The sequence below is a fragment of the Balaenoptera acutorostrata genome, chromosome X (assembly GCF_949987535.1).
Source record: "Balaenoptera acutorostrata chromosome X, mBalAcu1.1, whole genome shotgun sequence".
Lineage (NCBI taxonomy): Eukaryota > Metazoa > Chordata > Mammalia > Artiodactyla > Balaenopteridae > Balaenoptera > Balaenoptera acutorostrata.
Genome location: NC_080085.1, coordinates 74992612 through 75010493, shown reverse-complemented (window position 1 = coordinate 75010493; position 17882 = coordinate 74992612).

The following is a 17882-nucleotide window of genomic DNA, read 5'->3' as shown; positions in this document are numbered from 1 at the left end:
CAATTGTTAGCAAAGATGTGAAGAAATTGGAACCTTCATACATTGCTGATGAGAATATAAAATGGGGCAGCCATTGTAGAAAGCAGTTTGGAGGTTCCTCAAATAGTTTAACATAGAGCTACCATATGATGCAGCAACTTCACTCCTATACACATAACCAAAAATTTATAACATGTGTTCAAAATAAAAAGTTGTACACAAATGTTTTTGCTGCATTATTTATAAATGGCCACAAAGAGGAAACATTACAAATGTCCATTAACAGGCAAATGAATAAATAAAATGTATATACATACAATAAAATATAGTTAAGTAATAAAAAACCAAAAAAAAAAAAACAATCCAAAAATGGGCAGAAGACTTAAATAGACAGTTCTCCAAAGAAGATATACAGATTGCCAACAAACATATGAAAGAATGCTCAACATCATTAATCATTAGAGAAATGCAAATCTAAACTACAATGAGATATCATCTCACAGCAGTCAGAATGGCCATCATCAAAAAATCTAGAAACAATAAATGCTGGAGAGGGTGTGGAGAAAAGGGAACACTCTTGCACTGTTGGTGGGAATGTAAATTGATACAGCCACTATGGAGAACAGTATAGAGGTTCCTTAAAAAACTAAGAATAGAACTACCATGTGACCCAACATTACCACTACTGGGCATATAGCCAAAGGAAACCATAATTCAAAAAGACACAGGCACTCCAATGATCATTGCAGCACTATTTACAATATCCAGGATATGGAAACAACCTAAATGTCCATCAATAGAGGAATGGATAAAGAAGATGTAGTACATATATACAATAGAATATTACACAGTCATAAAAAAGAATGAAATTGGGTCATTAGTAGAGATATAGATAGAACTAGAGACTGTCATACAGAGTGAAGTAAGTCAGAAAGAGAAAAACAAATATCGTATATTAACTCATATATATGGAATCTGAAAAAATTTGTATAGAGGTCTTATTTACAAAGCAGAAATAGAGACACAGATGTAGAGAACAAACGTATGTATAACAAGAGGGAAGGGGGGGTGGGATGAAATGGGAGATTGGTATCAACATACAAACACTACTGATACTATGTATAAAATAGATAACTAATGAGAACCTACGGTATAGCACAGAGAACTCTACTCAGTGCTCTGTGGTGACCTAAATGGGAAGGAAATACAAAAAAGAGGGGATAAATGTATACTTATAGCTGATTCACTTTGCTGTACAGTAGAAACTAACACAACATTGTAAAGCAACTATACTCCAATACAATTAAAAAAAAAATACAAGAACAAAATGAGAACTTAACAAAGAAATAGAAAATAAAAAAAAGAGAATCATACAGAAATTTTGGAGCTGAAGAATAACATGACTGAATTCAAAAATTTAATAGAGAGCTTCAACAGCAGACTTGACCAAGCAGAAGAAAGATTTAGTGATCTGTAAGGCAGATCCATTGCAATTTTTCAATCAGAGGAACAAAAAGAGAAAAGAATGGAAAGGAATGAAGAAAGCCTACAGCACTTATGGGAAATCATTATATATATATATATATATATATATATATATATATATATATATATATATATATATATATATGTAGGCAGCATTGGAGTGCCAGAAGGAGAAGAGAGGGAGAAAGAGATAGAATGCTTATTTTAAGAAATAATGGCTGAGAATTTCCCAAAAGTCAGGAAAGATTTGTACATCCAAGTTCATGAAGCTAATAGTTCACCCCAAAATTTCAATCCAAAGTAATCTTTTCCAAGACACATTATAAGAAATCTGCTTAAAATCATAGTGAAAAGATAATTTTAAAAGCAGCAGTAGAAAAAAATAATCTCATACAGTGGAACCCTCACAAGACTATCAACAGATTTCTCAGCTGAGATTTTACAGGCCAGGAGTGAATGTGATATAAGTCTTGAAAAACAGAAACCTCCAACCAAGTATACTTTTCTCAGCAAAGTTGTCCTTTAGAAATGACGGTGAGTTAAAGATTTTCCCAAACAAAACCTGAGGGAGCTCATCACCACTACTTCTGCTTCACAAGAAATGCTGAAAGGAGTTCTTTAGGCTGAAACAAAAGGTTTCTAATTAGTAACATGAAAACATAAGCAAATATATAAGACACTGGTAAAGGTAAGCATATTGTAACATTTAGAAATGAAAGAAGAGATATTACAACTGATCATGCTTTATGATATTTTAATGTGTTATTGAATTCAGCTTACTAGTATTTGGGGGAGGGGGATTTTTACATCTATATTCATCAGGGATATTGGCCTGTAATGTTCTTTTATGTCATGCCCTTATGACCTTCCTGAGAATAATGCTGGCCTCATAAAGTTAGTTAGGAAATGTTTCATCCTTTTTAATATTTTGGAAGAGTTTGAGAAGGATTGGTGTAAATTTTCCTTAATTTTTGGTATAATACACACATGAAGCCAACTAATCCTGGACTTCTCTTTGGTGGGAGGTTTATTATTACTGTTTCAAACTCCTTACTCATTATTGAACATTTCAGGTTTCTATTTCTTCATAATTCAATCTTGATAGGTTGTATGTTTCTAGGAAGTTATTCTTTTCTTCTAAGTTATCCATTTTTGGGGCATATAATTGATGATAGTAGTCTTAATGATTACTGTTTGGTCTTGGGCTGAATCAATGTTTCACAACCTCCTTCATGGGTCCCAAAGCTCCCACAAAAGCACTTTTGCCCATGTATGGCTGCAAAATTATTGTTATTGTCAGAGGATATGAGTAGGGAACTTACTATATTGCCATCTTGCTCAAAATTATATTATTTTGCACAACCTAAGGATCTAATAATATGAGCTTAAACTATTATACCTCTGAAGTATGGAATGCAATGTAGTCATTTAAAAATAGTCTGTATTGTAGAAAATGATGTGATGTTATGTGAATTAAAGAGGTTCCAAAATTGAATGTACAGGGAGACTTCTGATTTCTGGTCTGACATGTAAAGAGCTTAGAATTCGTCACTATCATCATCACAATAAGCAAAAACGTGAACTGAAAAACAACACTTTTTCTTATAACCATCAGAGAATTGAGGTTGGAGCGTGAACAACTGCCAGGAAAACTGGAGAGATGGGTGCTGAGATTCACAGCTTACCAGTAGCAGAAGTCTGCCCCTAGAGCCAGTAGAGGTTGGAACATTAAACTCTAATGGTTGAATTGCTAGAGGCTCAGGGAGGACAAGCTTGAGAGTTAAAAACTTGGTGTGACTAGTCTTAGTGCAGCTCCCAAAACTTTGGAAGTTTTATCTCTAGGAGCCCCAACAAGTTCTCAGGGTGAAGGCTGGAGAAAAATCCTCTCATGCTTCTGGCACAGGGAGGAGAAAAATAACCATTTTGAAAAACACCCAGAGCATTCTGTTCTCCTTAACCATGGCCCTTCCTAAAACAAAACAAAACAAAACAAAACAACAAAAACACAAACTAATCATCATAGACTAATCCACTTATTTTTTACCAGAGCCTGTCAGACCTCAGAGAAGGTAAATACCCAACACCAGCCCCCTCAAGTTGTCCTGGCTCACCTAATGTGAGAAAATTTAAGAGACAATTGTGAATGTCACAACCCCTGGACACGTGCTCCTATATAACTGAAACCTAATTATAGTAGTATAGCATGCTTCCTCTCACTCACACCTTACCACCATATCGATCTGGCTCTTCTATAATAATAGTCGATTACAACTTAAAGTACTGCAAGGATAAAACCCTCTTTAAAAGAAGTCTCTAGGGAAACCCAAAGACAACGGAAGAAACAAAAACAAGGACACTAGAGAAAAATGTAGCCTCTTCCAACTGCAGCTTCAGCAAACAGTAAACACAGACTATCTCCAGCCAGATGAGCATAAAGCCTTGCATTAAAGTTTATTTACCTCTGTTCCTTTTACCCAATACATTGCAACTGAGTTTTAACAAAAAATTACAAGGCAGGCTAAAAAGCAAAAACACAGTTTGAAAATACAAAACAAGTATCAGAACTGGACTAAGATATGGCAGAGATTTTGGAATTGTCAAGTGGATTTAAAATAATTATGATAAATATGCTAAGAACTCTGATAGAAAATGGACAATGTGGGAGAGCACATGGGTAATGTAAGAAGACAGATGCAAATAATAAGAAAAAATCAAAATGATATGTTATAAATCAACAACACTGTAAAAAGAAGTGAAGAATGTTTTCAATGGGCTCATCAGTAGAGTAGGCATGGCCAAGGAAAGAATCAGTGAGCTTGAAGATGTGCCCATAAATACTTCCAAAACTGAAATGAAAAGAAATGATCTAACAGATATAAAATAGCCATTTATTTCAAAATAATAATAGCAACCATGTATTTGGTGATTATAATTTATGGATAAAAGAAATGAATATCAACAATATTATAATAGATGGGAGGGAGGAATTGGGAATAATCTGTTACAAGGTACTTATACTACCTATGAAGAGGTATAGTGTTATTTGAAAGTGGACCTAGATTAGTTGTAAGTGTATAAAGCAAACTCTAGGGCATCCACTTAGAAGTTATTAAAATAAGCTTATTTGAAATGCTAAGTAAGAAGATAAAAATGAAATCATATAAAATGCTCAATTAGAGCAAAAAAAACAGAACACAAAATGAGAGTCAAATAACAAGGGAAATGGATTGAACATATTTTAAAATGTAGTAGATTAAACCAACAATATTAATACTTACTTTAAATGTGAATGGTCTAAATACGCCAATTAAAAGACAAATTGTTAAAGTGAATATCATGACACAACTATATGTTGTATTAAAAAGTATGTACAATAGTGGTTTACACAACCATATGTTTGGTTTGAGTTGTGTTGGGGTATAGTTTTTACTTTTCAGTCATCTTCCCCAATGGCACTATTGAGTGAAGGGAGTCTTCACTATGAGGACAAGTTAAAATAATAAATTTCTTTTCATATAGAAAAAAAAGAAAGTATGTACAATATGATTCCAATTTTTTAAAAGCTTTAGATTCCTTTCCCTACTTTATCTTGATAATAAATAGAAGCAAGATGAAAAGATCAGAAGTTATTGGTGATTGTACATCAGTGGTAAAATTCTAGGCTAAATTTTTAAATTTTCCTTTTACATGTTTTAAAAATTATTTATAATGAGATATTATTTCCCTATTGAGAAAAAATAAATTTTATGAAAGTAACAATGCAATTGGGAATGTTTGTGCATTTTATAAATTGGTGTCTAACTTTTATGGACAAAGTTACCTATGAATTAGTCAAGACTCAAGTCGAATAATAAAACATGGCTGACCCTAGTTCTAGATTTTCTTAGCAGAAAGCTTATTAATACCTAGTTTAAGTTTTAAAAATAAACACGTAGCTTTGTGTCCACCTAGAGAGGTGGGATAGGGAGGGTGGGAGGAAGATGCAAGAGGGAGGAGATATGAGGATGTATGTATATGTATAGCTGATTCACTTCGTTATACAGCAGAAACTAACACACCATTGTAAAGCAATTATACTCCAATAAAGATGTTAAAATAAATAAATAAATACCTATAATAACATTCCATAATCACTGTAGCACGGTTAGGAAATCAGAAAAAGAAAAAAATTAACTCTATATAAAATACCATTTACAACCTTAGAGTGTAGCACTTACAGATTTACAGATGTCTGTGTGTATGTATGTGTGTGTGTGTGTGTGTTTCTGTGTGATTATGACACCCATAGATTCTATTTTCTCTTGATACAAACAATCTACTGTGAGCAATATTGCATATTCATTTTTATATAGTTATGGCAAGGATTTAATACAAAAATTTATGAAAGAGAATTACTAAGTCAAAGTGTATGCACATTTATAAAGCTTTTAAAATATATTGATAAATTATCCTCCAAAATGTTAACAATAAACACGATCTACTGCAATGTTTGAATGATTTTTTTCACACACCTTCATTAACCCTAGAGATAATTATTATTTCATTTTGTTAATATTATATGTAAAAGAGGATTTGTCATTTCAATTTGCATTTTATTACAAGTGATGTTGGGCATGTTTCACATTTGAATATTCTAATAAATTGATGAATCTATCCATTTTTTATTTAACTTTTCTTATTTATCATCAATAACTTTATATATTAAAGTTATAAACCCCTTCTCAGTCTGTTTTGCAAATATATTACCTGTCATTTTTCTTTAACTTTTGTTTTATATTATGTTTAATATACAGGTATAGTTTATTGCCAAGAGTCAAATCTGTAAGTCTTTTCCTTTATGGTTTCTGCCTCAGGAGTTATGCTTAGAGAGGCCTGCTTCACAACACAATATAGATATTAATCTGTATTAGTTTAATTACTTTTATGGTTTCTTTAAAAAATGAGACTTTTAAAGTTAGCAGTCATTACACTTGCAAATTTCATGTAGGCACATTTAAATACATCTCATATTGAAGCAAATGACTGTGAATCTTAAAGAGAATGTTTACTAGTATATTTTTAAAATATTCTACAACTTCAAGCATAATATTTTGCATAGATACAGATATACATGTATATCTGTATATATGTAGACAAATCAACTCTTTTTTTCCTCTCCTTTATAATCATCTATATTGTCAGTATAAGGATATGTGCACATACATGTTAATGGCGTGTTGATGCTTTAGCTGTAATTTTTCACTTTTCATCATGGTTATATCCTAAAACATTCTACCGTGGCTGTTTTTCAAAATATTGCTGGATTTATACATTCAGCATGGCATTAATCCACTTACATACATTTGAGGACTGTTAATTTAAAATCATAGTAACACTTTTATATGTATTGTTATATTCCATACAGTCAAAATAGACCATGTAATTGGAAAGTGTACTCTTGTTAGCTGCCGTACATCTTCTATACCAATTATCAACTAAAATTTCCTGTCGTAACTATTTTAGATAACTTGTAGATCCAATAAGCCTGTCCTGATGATGATGCGGCTGATGACTTTTAGATATTTAGTTAGAGAAAACTAATATTAAATAGATGCTTGTGGCTCTTAATCTGTACATAACTGGAGCATTTTAATTTTCAAACTGGAATCACTTAGTACTGGATAAAAGTAATATGCTTTGTCTTCAGCTTTTCACTGGAGATTGTTGTCCTGCAAAGAAACTGCTCTTTTATAGAAAAATAAATCTAAATGCATTCAACAGCAATCCATTGCTTCAACTTGTCATTAGGTATTGTGAGACAGGCCATGTTACAAATGAATATTTTAAACATTAAATTGCATAATAAGTAATTCTGTGCAGATGGCTATTGGAGTTATGCTTTTATGGCATGAAAGTTGCTGCAGTGCCTTAGGGTCTCTACAGCTGATCTCTCTGGACTGCAGTCACAGATATACAGTTTACTCTTTTCTGTATTTGTCACCGGGGGCTCCCTCAGATATAGGGTACATTCACCGTGAAAGACAATCCCACTGAGAAACATTACTATTATGGAGCTCTTTGACATCCTTGAAATGGAAATATTATTCATCATGTAGGGATGTTTTCTGGCAGCCTGATTCACATGGGAGTTACACAAAGGTAACATTTTTGTTCTTATTAATTAATGTGAATGTCATATTTAGGAACCAGTGGTTGCTTGCTGATAATCCTAATTTGCTCATATTGAATGTATGAAAAACTCAGCAAAACAAAATATTAGTTACAAACCATTTAATTAGGTAAGGCTGAGATATTTGTGCTTTATATCCTGGCCTGTCAATCTTTATCAGTAGCAAGCTAATAAGACCTTTATAGATTTCTCCTATAAAGCTTAATAATTCTCTAAATGTCATTTGCCAGTAGTTTGATGTTTAAAATTCTTCTTGGAAGGGTAAATTAGAAGTCAATGACATACCACAAAGCTAATATCAGTGTAGTTTAGAGAAATGTAAAGCAAGGTTTGAGGGAAAATACTAAAATTACAGTTGTGGGAAGTTAAAGAAAATGCAGGCAGTTGGCTCTTGAAGTTCTTTATGAAATGTCTACCATTAAACTTTATTTTTAATACTTAGGTTATACCAGTGAAAATTCACTGGGAGTTTAGTCATAAGAGAAAATAGTACTGCTCCTTCAATCAGCACTGTGAGAATGGATAAACTTATGCCCAGAGGCTTCATGCTAACAGTTCACGGAAGGTTAATGATACAGATGGGCCTGAACTGACATTCTAGGTGTGTTGAAAAGTTTGCTGCACTGTGACAGAACATCAGATATCATTCCATCAGCATTTTCTTTTACTACTTGAGCATAAAAGGAATACTGACAACTTGGAATTCAGAAAGATGGTTTATAATCTCTATTTATTTTACTGTGGAATTCTAAGAGCTAGTCTCAACAAGAAAAGAAAAACAAAGCCTTCCATTGGGTATTTTGTGCTATGGTATTAAAAGAAATGTTAAAAATGAAAAAAAAAAATCTTGGCCTAAGTCAGAAATCTTTTAAAAACCCCAGCATCCCCTAAGACAGGAATGACTGAAAACATTTGATGATCTCCTCTCCCCAATATTTTCCTTTTAATATAACTCCATTTCCTTGGAGTGTGAAGGAAAATTTCTTCCTTTCAATCCCTCCACTTACATCCTTTGTTTCCTAATTTTGGCTGCAACTGAGAACTGTGACTTTAGGAGGTAAATGAATAACTATTTTTCTGAGTTCTAGAAAAATCCGTTTTGAGCAGAAGGATCCACAATTGGAGTTTATTGTGGATTTTTAGCACTCAATATCAGGTTCAACTGGAAAGCACATCATGGTGGTTAAAACATTTAATCATTCCTTCACAGGTAATACAACACACACTAAAAGAATGAGTACTCTGTGTCAGGTGCTGTGCTAAGTGCTCAATAAAAGCATTATCTCATTCATTCAGCATACTTTTATTGAGTGTTCTGAGAGCTGTTGTAGATATTGGGGGAATTATAGAGTACAGATGATCTCTAGTCTAGTGAGGAGATGAATACAATACAAATAATCAGTATAATGTCACCTGCTAATAACGGCATTAAAAGCTACCATTATATTAAGTGCTAGGCACTGTTCAAATTATTTAAATAATTTTAAGCCTCATACCAATCCTGTGAAGTGCATACTGTTACCTACATTTCAGACCAATTAAAACTCAGAATAATTAAATATTTTGTCTAATGTCACAGAGATAGCTTCAGGTCTCAAACTTATTTGTCTGGTTCCAAAGCCTGTGTACATTAACAGGGAAAAGTGTAAAGGGTTATGAAGTCAATAAAAAATGGGCTTTGTGAAGAATTTACAGAGAGGAAAATAACTGTGCTGAGTTTCAAAGGTTGAGGTAGGAGTTCACCAGATGGAGAAGAGATACTGGCAAGGCTAAATTTTGTATTGAAAACTGGCAACACACATAATAAAGTTGAATGTAAAAATGCATGCTAATAATTTTATTTTTCATAGAGTGATATTAAATAGCAACTAAAAAGCACCATGTCAGGATTAGAGAGACGCCGTGGTAGAAAGGAAAAGCCTTTATATGTACATTTAATGGCACTTCTTCCCTGCTTTTTGAACAAGGTCATACATTTTCATTTTTCATTGGGCCTCACAATTATGTAGCTGGCCTTAGGTGCTAATCATTTTAGGCAGAAAGAACATGAGATACAAGGAAATGGAGGCATTAAATCTTTCGTCTTGCTTAGGTTGTGGGTGCATGTTTGGTATGTGAGGGAATGTAGTAGGAATTGGGGTGGAAAAAGTAAGACTTCCTTGTATGTCATCCCCAATTAAGGAGAAGGCATTGAAAGTTTAGGACTAATAATAACATGATCCAAATAAAATCCTGGAAAGATCTCTATAGTAGGTGGGTGTATGATGAAATGAGTGAGAAAGACTAGAATCTGAAAGACCAGATAGGCTCTGAAATTCTCTGGGTAGGAGAAAATAGGGGTTTGAATTAATACAGTGGTAATTTGGAAGAAAATGATTTTGAAAGATATTTCTAAGACAGAACTGACTGGATTTGCTGGCTGATTCGATGTTGGTAATAAAGAAAAGGAAGGATTCAAGAATGTCTCTGAGGTTTCTACCTTGAGAGATGCAGGGATGATTATGCCTTAACTAAGAAAAGGATTATACCAAAAGGAGCATGTTTCAAAGAAATGATCAAAATTTTTGTTTTGAATATATTTCATACCTTGTATGTGTTGTGTGCAAATGGGGAAGTACAGCAGACACTTGGAAATATGAGTCCAGAAATGTTTGTGTTCCAGTAAGACTATATGTTGTGACTTCGGCAACAATTTTGAATTATCTGTCTCTGATTCCTGGCCATTCATCTTCTTCACAAGTAGTTTCTAATTCCAAAAATAAGAAAATCAGCCTGAGAAGCTAAAATATTTTTCACAAAGTCTCTGGACTAAAACCATAGCGTGTATTCCTTTAGGATATGATCTAAAGTTTTATTCTTACTAACATTAAATCAGCTTGAGTATACATCCCTGAGACCCATGTCACTCATGCCATACTTCTTAGAGTAAAGTTCTGAAAAGCATCAGGGATGTAAAATGAAGGGATATATGGAAATAAATGAAGTAGTATTTCCTTAGAAACATGTTGAATATTTAACATTAAATGAAATGATTTATGTAAAGACAACTTGTCAAATGCCTACACAAATATCTGCTATGGTTTTAGTCATGTAAGATAAAACTTGTCACCCTCACCATTGAGGATGGATAGAGAATAAAACACATATTTTCTCTTCTCACAGTTGCAAATACCATAAGAAATAAGGAAGGGTGATTTAATCTGGGAAGATGTTTGAGCCTTGAAGCACTGGAAGCTTTTAGGGGCTTCAGAATCCCTCAAGCCCTATGGACTATGGAGTGAGTATCTTGTATTTGGGGCCATCTCTAATTTTGGGGAAATAGTGGATCACAGAGAAGGGAAAATCAAGGGATAAATAGAGATGAGGACACTTTAGGCTTATTTTTTCTTAGAGTATGAAGATACTAAAAAAGGAAGGATTTTAGGGAACAGAGGTAGAGTTTTTCTGGAAATAAATTGTATCTTTTCTCTGATCACCTAGTTAATGGTGCTTGTCCTTCAGGTTGCAAGTGAGATGTCATTTTCTCCAGGAAGTCTTCCTTGACTTCCAGGTCTTAGTTAAGTGTTCCCCCTCTGTGCTCCCCCAGAAACCTTTATTCCCACCCACCACCCCAATATCACACAAAACAGTTTAATTGTTTGTAAGGACTGTGAGGTTCCTGCAGAAAGGGTCCATTGCTATCTTATCCATCACCACATCCCAACATGCAGCATAGAGCTCCATAAGTATTTGTATGAAAGACTGAATAGATGCATGGAAGAAATGAGTGAATATATGGTCTATTTTGGAGGAATCTGAGTCTTTGCATAAATGGGCATATTAAACAGTTAGAGACCCACACCAGGAGATTCTGAAGGCGACAGGAGATTTCAACCAGCCAAAAGGTAGGTAGGGGAGAATGGACATTATTAGAACCAGTCACAGAGACAGTAAAAGTTATAGTTGCCTGCTGGACATAGAAGGAAGAGTCAAGCAAACTGAAATGTTGGCTTCCCTGCATGTTAGCCCATAAGAAAAAATAATTACGATCCTGAATCATAAAGAAAATATAAATTAGGCCTTAGAACATGTGGAAGTAAGACATATATGGTATATATGTGATTGCTTTTTCCTCAATTAGTCCTCCCCCCAATATTTTAGTGTTTAAAATAATGATTTTAGTAATCAAAACAGTAGAGTTTGGCATAAAAAGAGACACATATATCAATGGAACAGAATAGAGAGCACATAAATAAATACACACTTATATGGTCAATTAATTTATAACAAAGGTGATAGGAATATACAATGGGGAAAGGATAGGTTCTTCAATAAAGGGTGTTGGGAAAATTAGACAGCCACATACAAAGAATGAAACTGGAACACTGTCTTACACCATACACAAAACTCAACTCAAAATGGATTAAAGACTTGACTGTAAGACTTTAAACCATAAGATTCCTAGAAGAAAACATATGATGAAAGCTCCTTGACGTTTGTCTTGGTAATGATTTTTTGGATTTGACACAAACAGCAAAAATAAAAAAAGTGAGACTACATCAAGCTAAAAAGCTTCTTTATAGCAAAGGAAACCATCAAAAAATGAAAAGCAACCTATGGAAAGGGAGAAAATATTTGCAAATCACATATCTGATAAGGGATTAATATCCAAAATACATAAAGAACTCATATAACTCAGCAAAAAAACAACAAAAAAACAAACTATTTGATTAAAAAATGGTCAGAGGAACTGAATAGACAGTTTTCCAAAGAAGGTATCCTAATGGCCAACAGGTACATGAAAAGATGCTCAGCATCACTAATCATCAGGGAAATGCAAATCAAAACCACAATGAGATATCTACCTCATATCTGTTAGGACAGCTATTATCAAAAAGATAAGAAATACGTGTTGGAGAGGATATGATAAAAAGGGAACACTTGTGCATTTTTGGTGGGAATGTATAATGGTGCAGCCACTATGGAAACCAGTATGAAGTTTCCTCAAAAAATTAAAATTAGAACTACCATATGATCCAGCAATTCCGCTTCTGGGTATTTATCTGAGGGAAACAAAAACACCATCTTCAAAACATACCTGTACCTCCATGTTCATTGCAGTATTATTTACAATAGACAAGACATGGAAACAACCTGTCTTCATCAACGAATTAATGGAAAAAGAAAATGTGATATATGTATATAATTCAGCCATAGAAAAGAAGGAAATCTTGCCTTTTGGATGGACAACTTGGACTGACCTTGACAGCATTATGTTAAGTGATAAAAGTCAGACAGAGAAAGACAAATACTGTATTATCTCACTTATACGTGGAATCCGGAAAACTTGAACTGATAGATACAGAGAATATATTAGTGGTTGGCAGAGGCGGGGGATGGCAGGTAGATGAAATGTGGGTAGGAGATCAAAATATTAAAACTTCCAGATATAAGATGAATAATTCCTGGGGATGCAATGTACAACATAGTGACTATAAAAAACAATAATTTTAGCTGTTGGGAAAATTTATTTATGGACCACAGCTTGTTCCCTGTCAAAGTCTAATTGTGTGGTATTACTGTTAGGCAACCCTTGATTTCCACTTAGAATGTGTTCAATAGTTTCATTGGTGACTAAGTTGTTCCAAATGAAAAATACATTTTCCCTATCAATCTTGCCATTTACAATGTTTACCTTCTAAAGCCAACAAAAAATACAATTAAACCAATTGGATATCTGATCTGTAGATAGAACAATAAGTAATTTAAAACTCCCAGTTACCTATCAAATCTAGCAGTCTTGTCCATGGGAAAAAATCAGCCTTATGTTGAGTTCTATATTAGACCTAAAGTATATAGAAACCAGTGTATCTTTAGCAGCAGGATATGGAATTATTTATTTCCCATTTCAGGCTACTGAGTGATGGAAGCAAGGAGTTTCGTGGGCTGTGAATGTTTTAGAGGCCCTGACTTTGGGGTTAGCCTGGACACAGAAGTACAGGTGGTAGGGGATGGGCAAGGGTTCATTGGGAGCTTGTCTTCTCAGGTGGTACAACAGTCTACAAGTAGCAAAAACAGTGAAACCTTGGATAGTAGGAAGGGAGATGAAGGGAAGCTGGAGCTGTTTTCATACACTGTTATGCTACTTAGAATTCAAGGGTTGCTTGTAATAGTAAAGGTGAAAGAATTAGGTTGAGTCTTCAGCTGAAATGTCTTATTTCAAATAAAACTCAGTTTATAGCTTATGATTTTATTGATGTTTGTAGAAGCTTAAATCCAAATATTAAATCTTACCAAGAATATATTCTTCATATTGACTGACCCACAGGATACCTGATATTTTCACAGTTAACTAAGATTTTAAACATCTATGGAAATTAATAGTGAGTGTGTCATCCTTAATTACAACAAATACTGCTTACAAATTAGAAATATGTGGAGGAAAATATGAAGATATTATTTTATGGCTTGTAACTATCTCTCTTCCTGTACCATTAATTCAATCCATCCATTCAATCCATTTTACACTACTCTCAGATTAATCTCTCAAATACGTTCCTATTATATGCTTATTGCTACCTATTCAAGGTGCTCTGTAATTTAGTCCCGTCTTAACTACCAAACCTTATCTCCACTAAGGTTGGACAAGATTCTGTGCTTCCTTTTAGGGGATTCCTCACTGTTTCATGAATAGTACATACCGCTCCAATTTTTTCTTTTTTTTTTTTTGATAAGGATGCATTTATTTTAAACCATTACATAAGATTCAGCTTAAGAATCATAAATGCCTCTTGCATTGTACATTTTTTTTTTATTTTTTAATTTTATTTATTTTTTTATACAGCAGGTTCTTATTAGTTATCCATTTTATACATATTAGTGTATATATGTCAATCCACTACAATTTCTTACTCTCTGGCTTCGTAGGTGCTGATCTCTTATCTTCACCCACCCCCAGTCCTACTTGTTCTTTAGTCCTCTATTCAAGTTTCATAATGACTGCCCATTATCCTTGCATATAACATGTTCTTTCTCCTTTAGCCTTTGTACCATGCACATTGACATTTAATTATTTAGCATTTATAGTGATTTCTAGTTATTTATAATGTAAACCCTTTAACTCAATTGGAAGTTGCTTTAACTCTATTGGGATTTTTTGTTACATAAAAATTATATTTTCAATGTTTGACATTGAATTGCACCTAAATACTTTCTTTTAATTTTCATTCTCCCCTTTGACTAATTAAGATAGATTTTTTTGGTGTGTTCATGTTGCTTTGGAATTTCAAAGATCTTCATTCACATTCTGCTAATCTCAGATGCCATGGCAATCCAAGAGTCAAGCTCTAACGTATTTTTAAGCATAAATTTTACCCAAAGTATTTTAACTCGTTTTATTAAAAAAAAATCATCCAAAGGTAAAGAAATATTTTCCCCATCATAATATAATGAATTATCATGGCACGGCCTGAAAAGTTCATTAGTTGAGTTCAACTGCATCTGTGCTTATTGTAGTGCATACTGGTCACCATGGTTCTCTGATTAAAGTGAGAGAAGTTGTCGATAGATTTATTCCAAAGATTTTAATAAATATGCCAGATATACCAGGCAGCCTTACCATTGCTAAATCAGTACATTTGCCTTTCTGGAATTTCTGCTTCCTGTACTTCTAATGTATCAGGGCTTAAAACAAGGTCCCAGGTCTGTATTCCCAATTCTACTATTATTTAGTTTAAAACTAGAAACTTTAGAGAAGTATTGCAATATACTTAGATAATGTATAAAAAAGGGAAATCTTACATGGCTAGCGGAGGCCGAGAAAGGGGACTTTTTATTTAAACCTTTAAAGAGTTGAGATTCAGAATTATCATCAACATTTAGGCATTTTATATTTGAAATGACTACCACCCTACCCAATGATAATCAACTATCTTTATACTTGACTTTCTTTTTGTATCTCATAATTTAGCTGCTCATATACTTCAAGGGAGAATTGAATCAGGTGAATTTTTTTAAATGTCCAAATTCGATTTCAATAATTCATTGACAAAGAAAAGAAGACATGTTTTGTGTGTATATACTGTGTGTGTGCACACATGCACACACATGAATGCAAAGAGGAATGAAACTATGCTTATTCATTTTCCAATACCTATAATATCTGATGGACTTCTATCATTTTAAATAAGGAGTGACTAGCTATGTGTGTAATTGGGGGTGGTTTTCCTTCACCAAGTTCAAGTTGAAGTGGCAAAATTTTGGTTCAATATCAGTTTTGACTGTTCTAATACTGAGAGCTGGCTAACAAATAGTAGCTCTGTGGCATTATAATTGTTCAAATAATTGTAATTGTGTGCCTACCCTTGAGATGTCAGGCAATTGATGGCTTTTGAAGACCCTCCCACTCATTTCCTAATCTAACATTCTATTGTAAGTTATTCTTTTTTTTTTTTCTTTTTTTTTTGGCAGCGCCCCGCGGCATGTGGGATCTTAGTTCCCCAACCAGGGATCGAACCCTCATCCCCTGCATTGGAAGCATGGAGTCTTAACCACTGGACTGCCAGGGAAGTACCTGTAAGTTATTTTTGCAATGCTATTCACAGAGACAATTTTCCCTGAGTAAGAAGGCACAATGTTGGTGTTTGTTGGTGGAGGGGGCCTTCACGACCAAATCCCTTGGGGTTCATTTATACATGTATTAGTTAGCTGGGAAGAGTGACAACAATTGGATTCCCCAAAAGGTTAGGTGCTTCTCTTATACTAGGATTGTATTTATACATGAAGGTACTGCATGTGTGGAGGTGAGAGCAGTTGTGTTCTCCCACCATTACTCCACAAGCAGTGAACTTGAGATCAGAGTCCCTTAAGTTTGTATGAGACTGATCCAGCTCCTCTAGCCATAGTCTCAGGATGAATGTAATCTGTATGTTTTCTAAAGAAAGTGCAAGGGCAATGATGTAACAGTGATCCTCCCAACCCTAGAAGACAGTCTATACCTGAGAAAGAATTGACATAGAGTGAAACCACTGCCCTGCAATGAAGGAATTCCTATCCTATACCCAGCTTCTTTTCTTAAGGTTCTTATGTTGTTGGAGGAGGAAGGAAGTAGTGAGGAGGAGACTGTGGAAGGGTGGTCAAGGGTTTGCTTTGAAATGGCAAGCAATCCTATCCCAGGAAACATGGTGGTGCAGGGTGGGTTTCACTCCAGGTAATTATCTGGCTCTTTCTTTCCAGATGGGCCAATGAACTGGGATCCAAATAACCAGGAGATTCCTATAGTTGCACCACTTCTCAACAAGTCCCAGTTATCTATGCGACCCAGAATCAAATCACCCCCATCAATGTTAAGCCAGTGTGAATAACTTCTAGCAGATGAGGCTAAACCACAGATAGTATTGGGCACCTGGACCCCTGAGAGTTGGGCAGCTAATGGCACAGACCTCCTCTGGTCATTACATTAAGCTTTAAATAATGCGACCCTGAATATCATATGATTAACTATTTGGTATCCTGCTTATTCTGCTATGGTGGGGACAGGGTACACTACCAGAGCACACCTGTTTAACCAACAAAAATCCTTAGGAATCTTTCTCCTCTAGAGCAGAGGAAGAGCTTTAGCCTTTTCAAGACTCTTAAAAATTCCATAAACAAGGATGATGATGAGCTGATGGTGAGAGGAAATATTTGTGGAAGAAAGCAGTTCCCAAACAGAAGACCTACAGTCTTTGGCTGGCCAGCTAGAAGCATTTTGGGATACAACACACCTTTTATAAGAAAGGGTGAGGAGTGGAAGTGGCACTGCACAGGAAAAACTGTGGGTTCCTTGGTGAACCAGAATTTGGGTGACCTCCAGGATATAAGTGGAAATGAACCAAGGAGAAGGTGGAGACAGATTAGATAAACTGTAGGGCAGGGCTATGGTTTTGGCTTATCATTAGGCTCTTTTTTTCACTTGCTTTCATTTTTCATTAGCCTATAATGACTATTTGGAGGTACAGGGAGACCTGGATTTTCTTTGGCCCCAAGTAGATGCATGCCCTTCATATTTTTGTTCACCACTGAAAACGGGAGAAACTCTTTTGAAATAATAGATATTCAGAAAATATTTTCCAGCTGGATTCACCACATTTTTCCTGCTTCCCAGTACAACCCTTCCTCCTGGAAGCAGGTTTAAAAGCACACACAGCCAGGAAAAGGCAATGTCATGTGCGATTCAATAAGAACAATTGGAGACAATTGTTTCAACAGGTGAAATGGAGTAAGATGTATG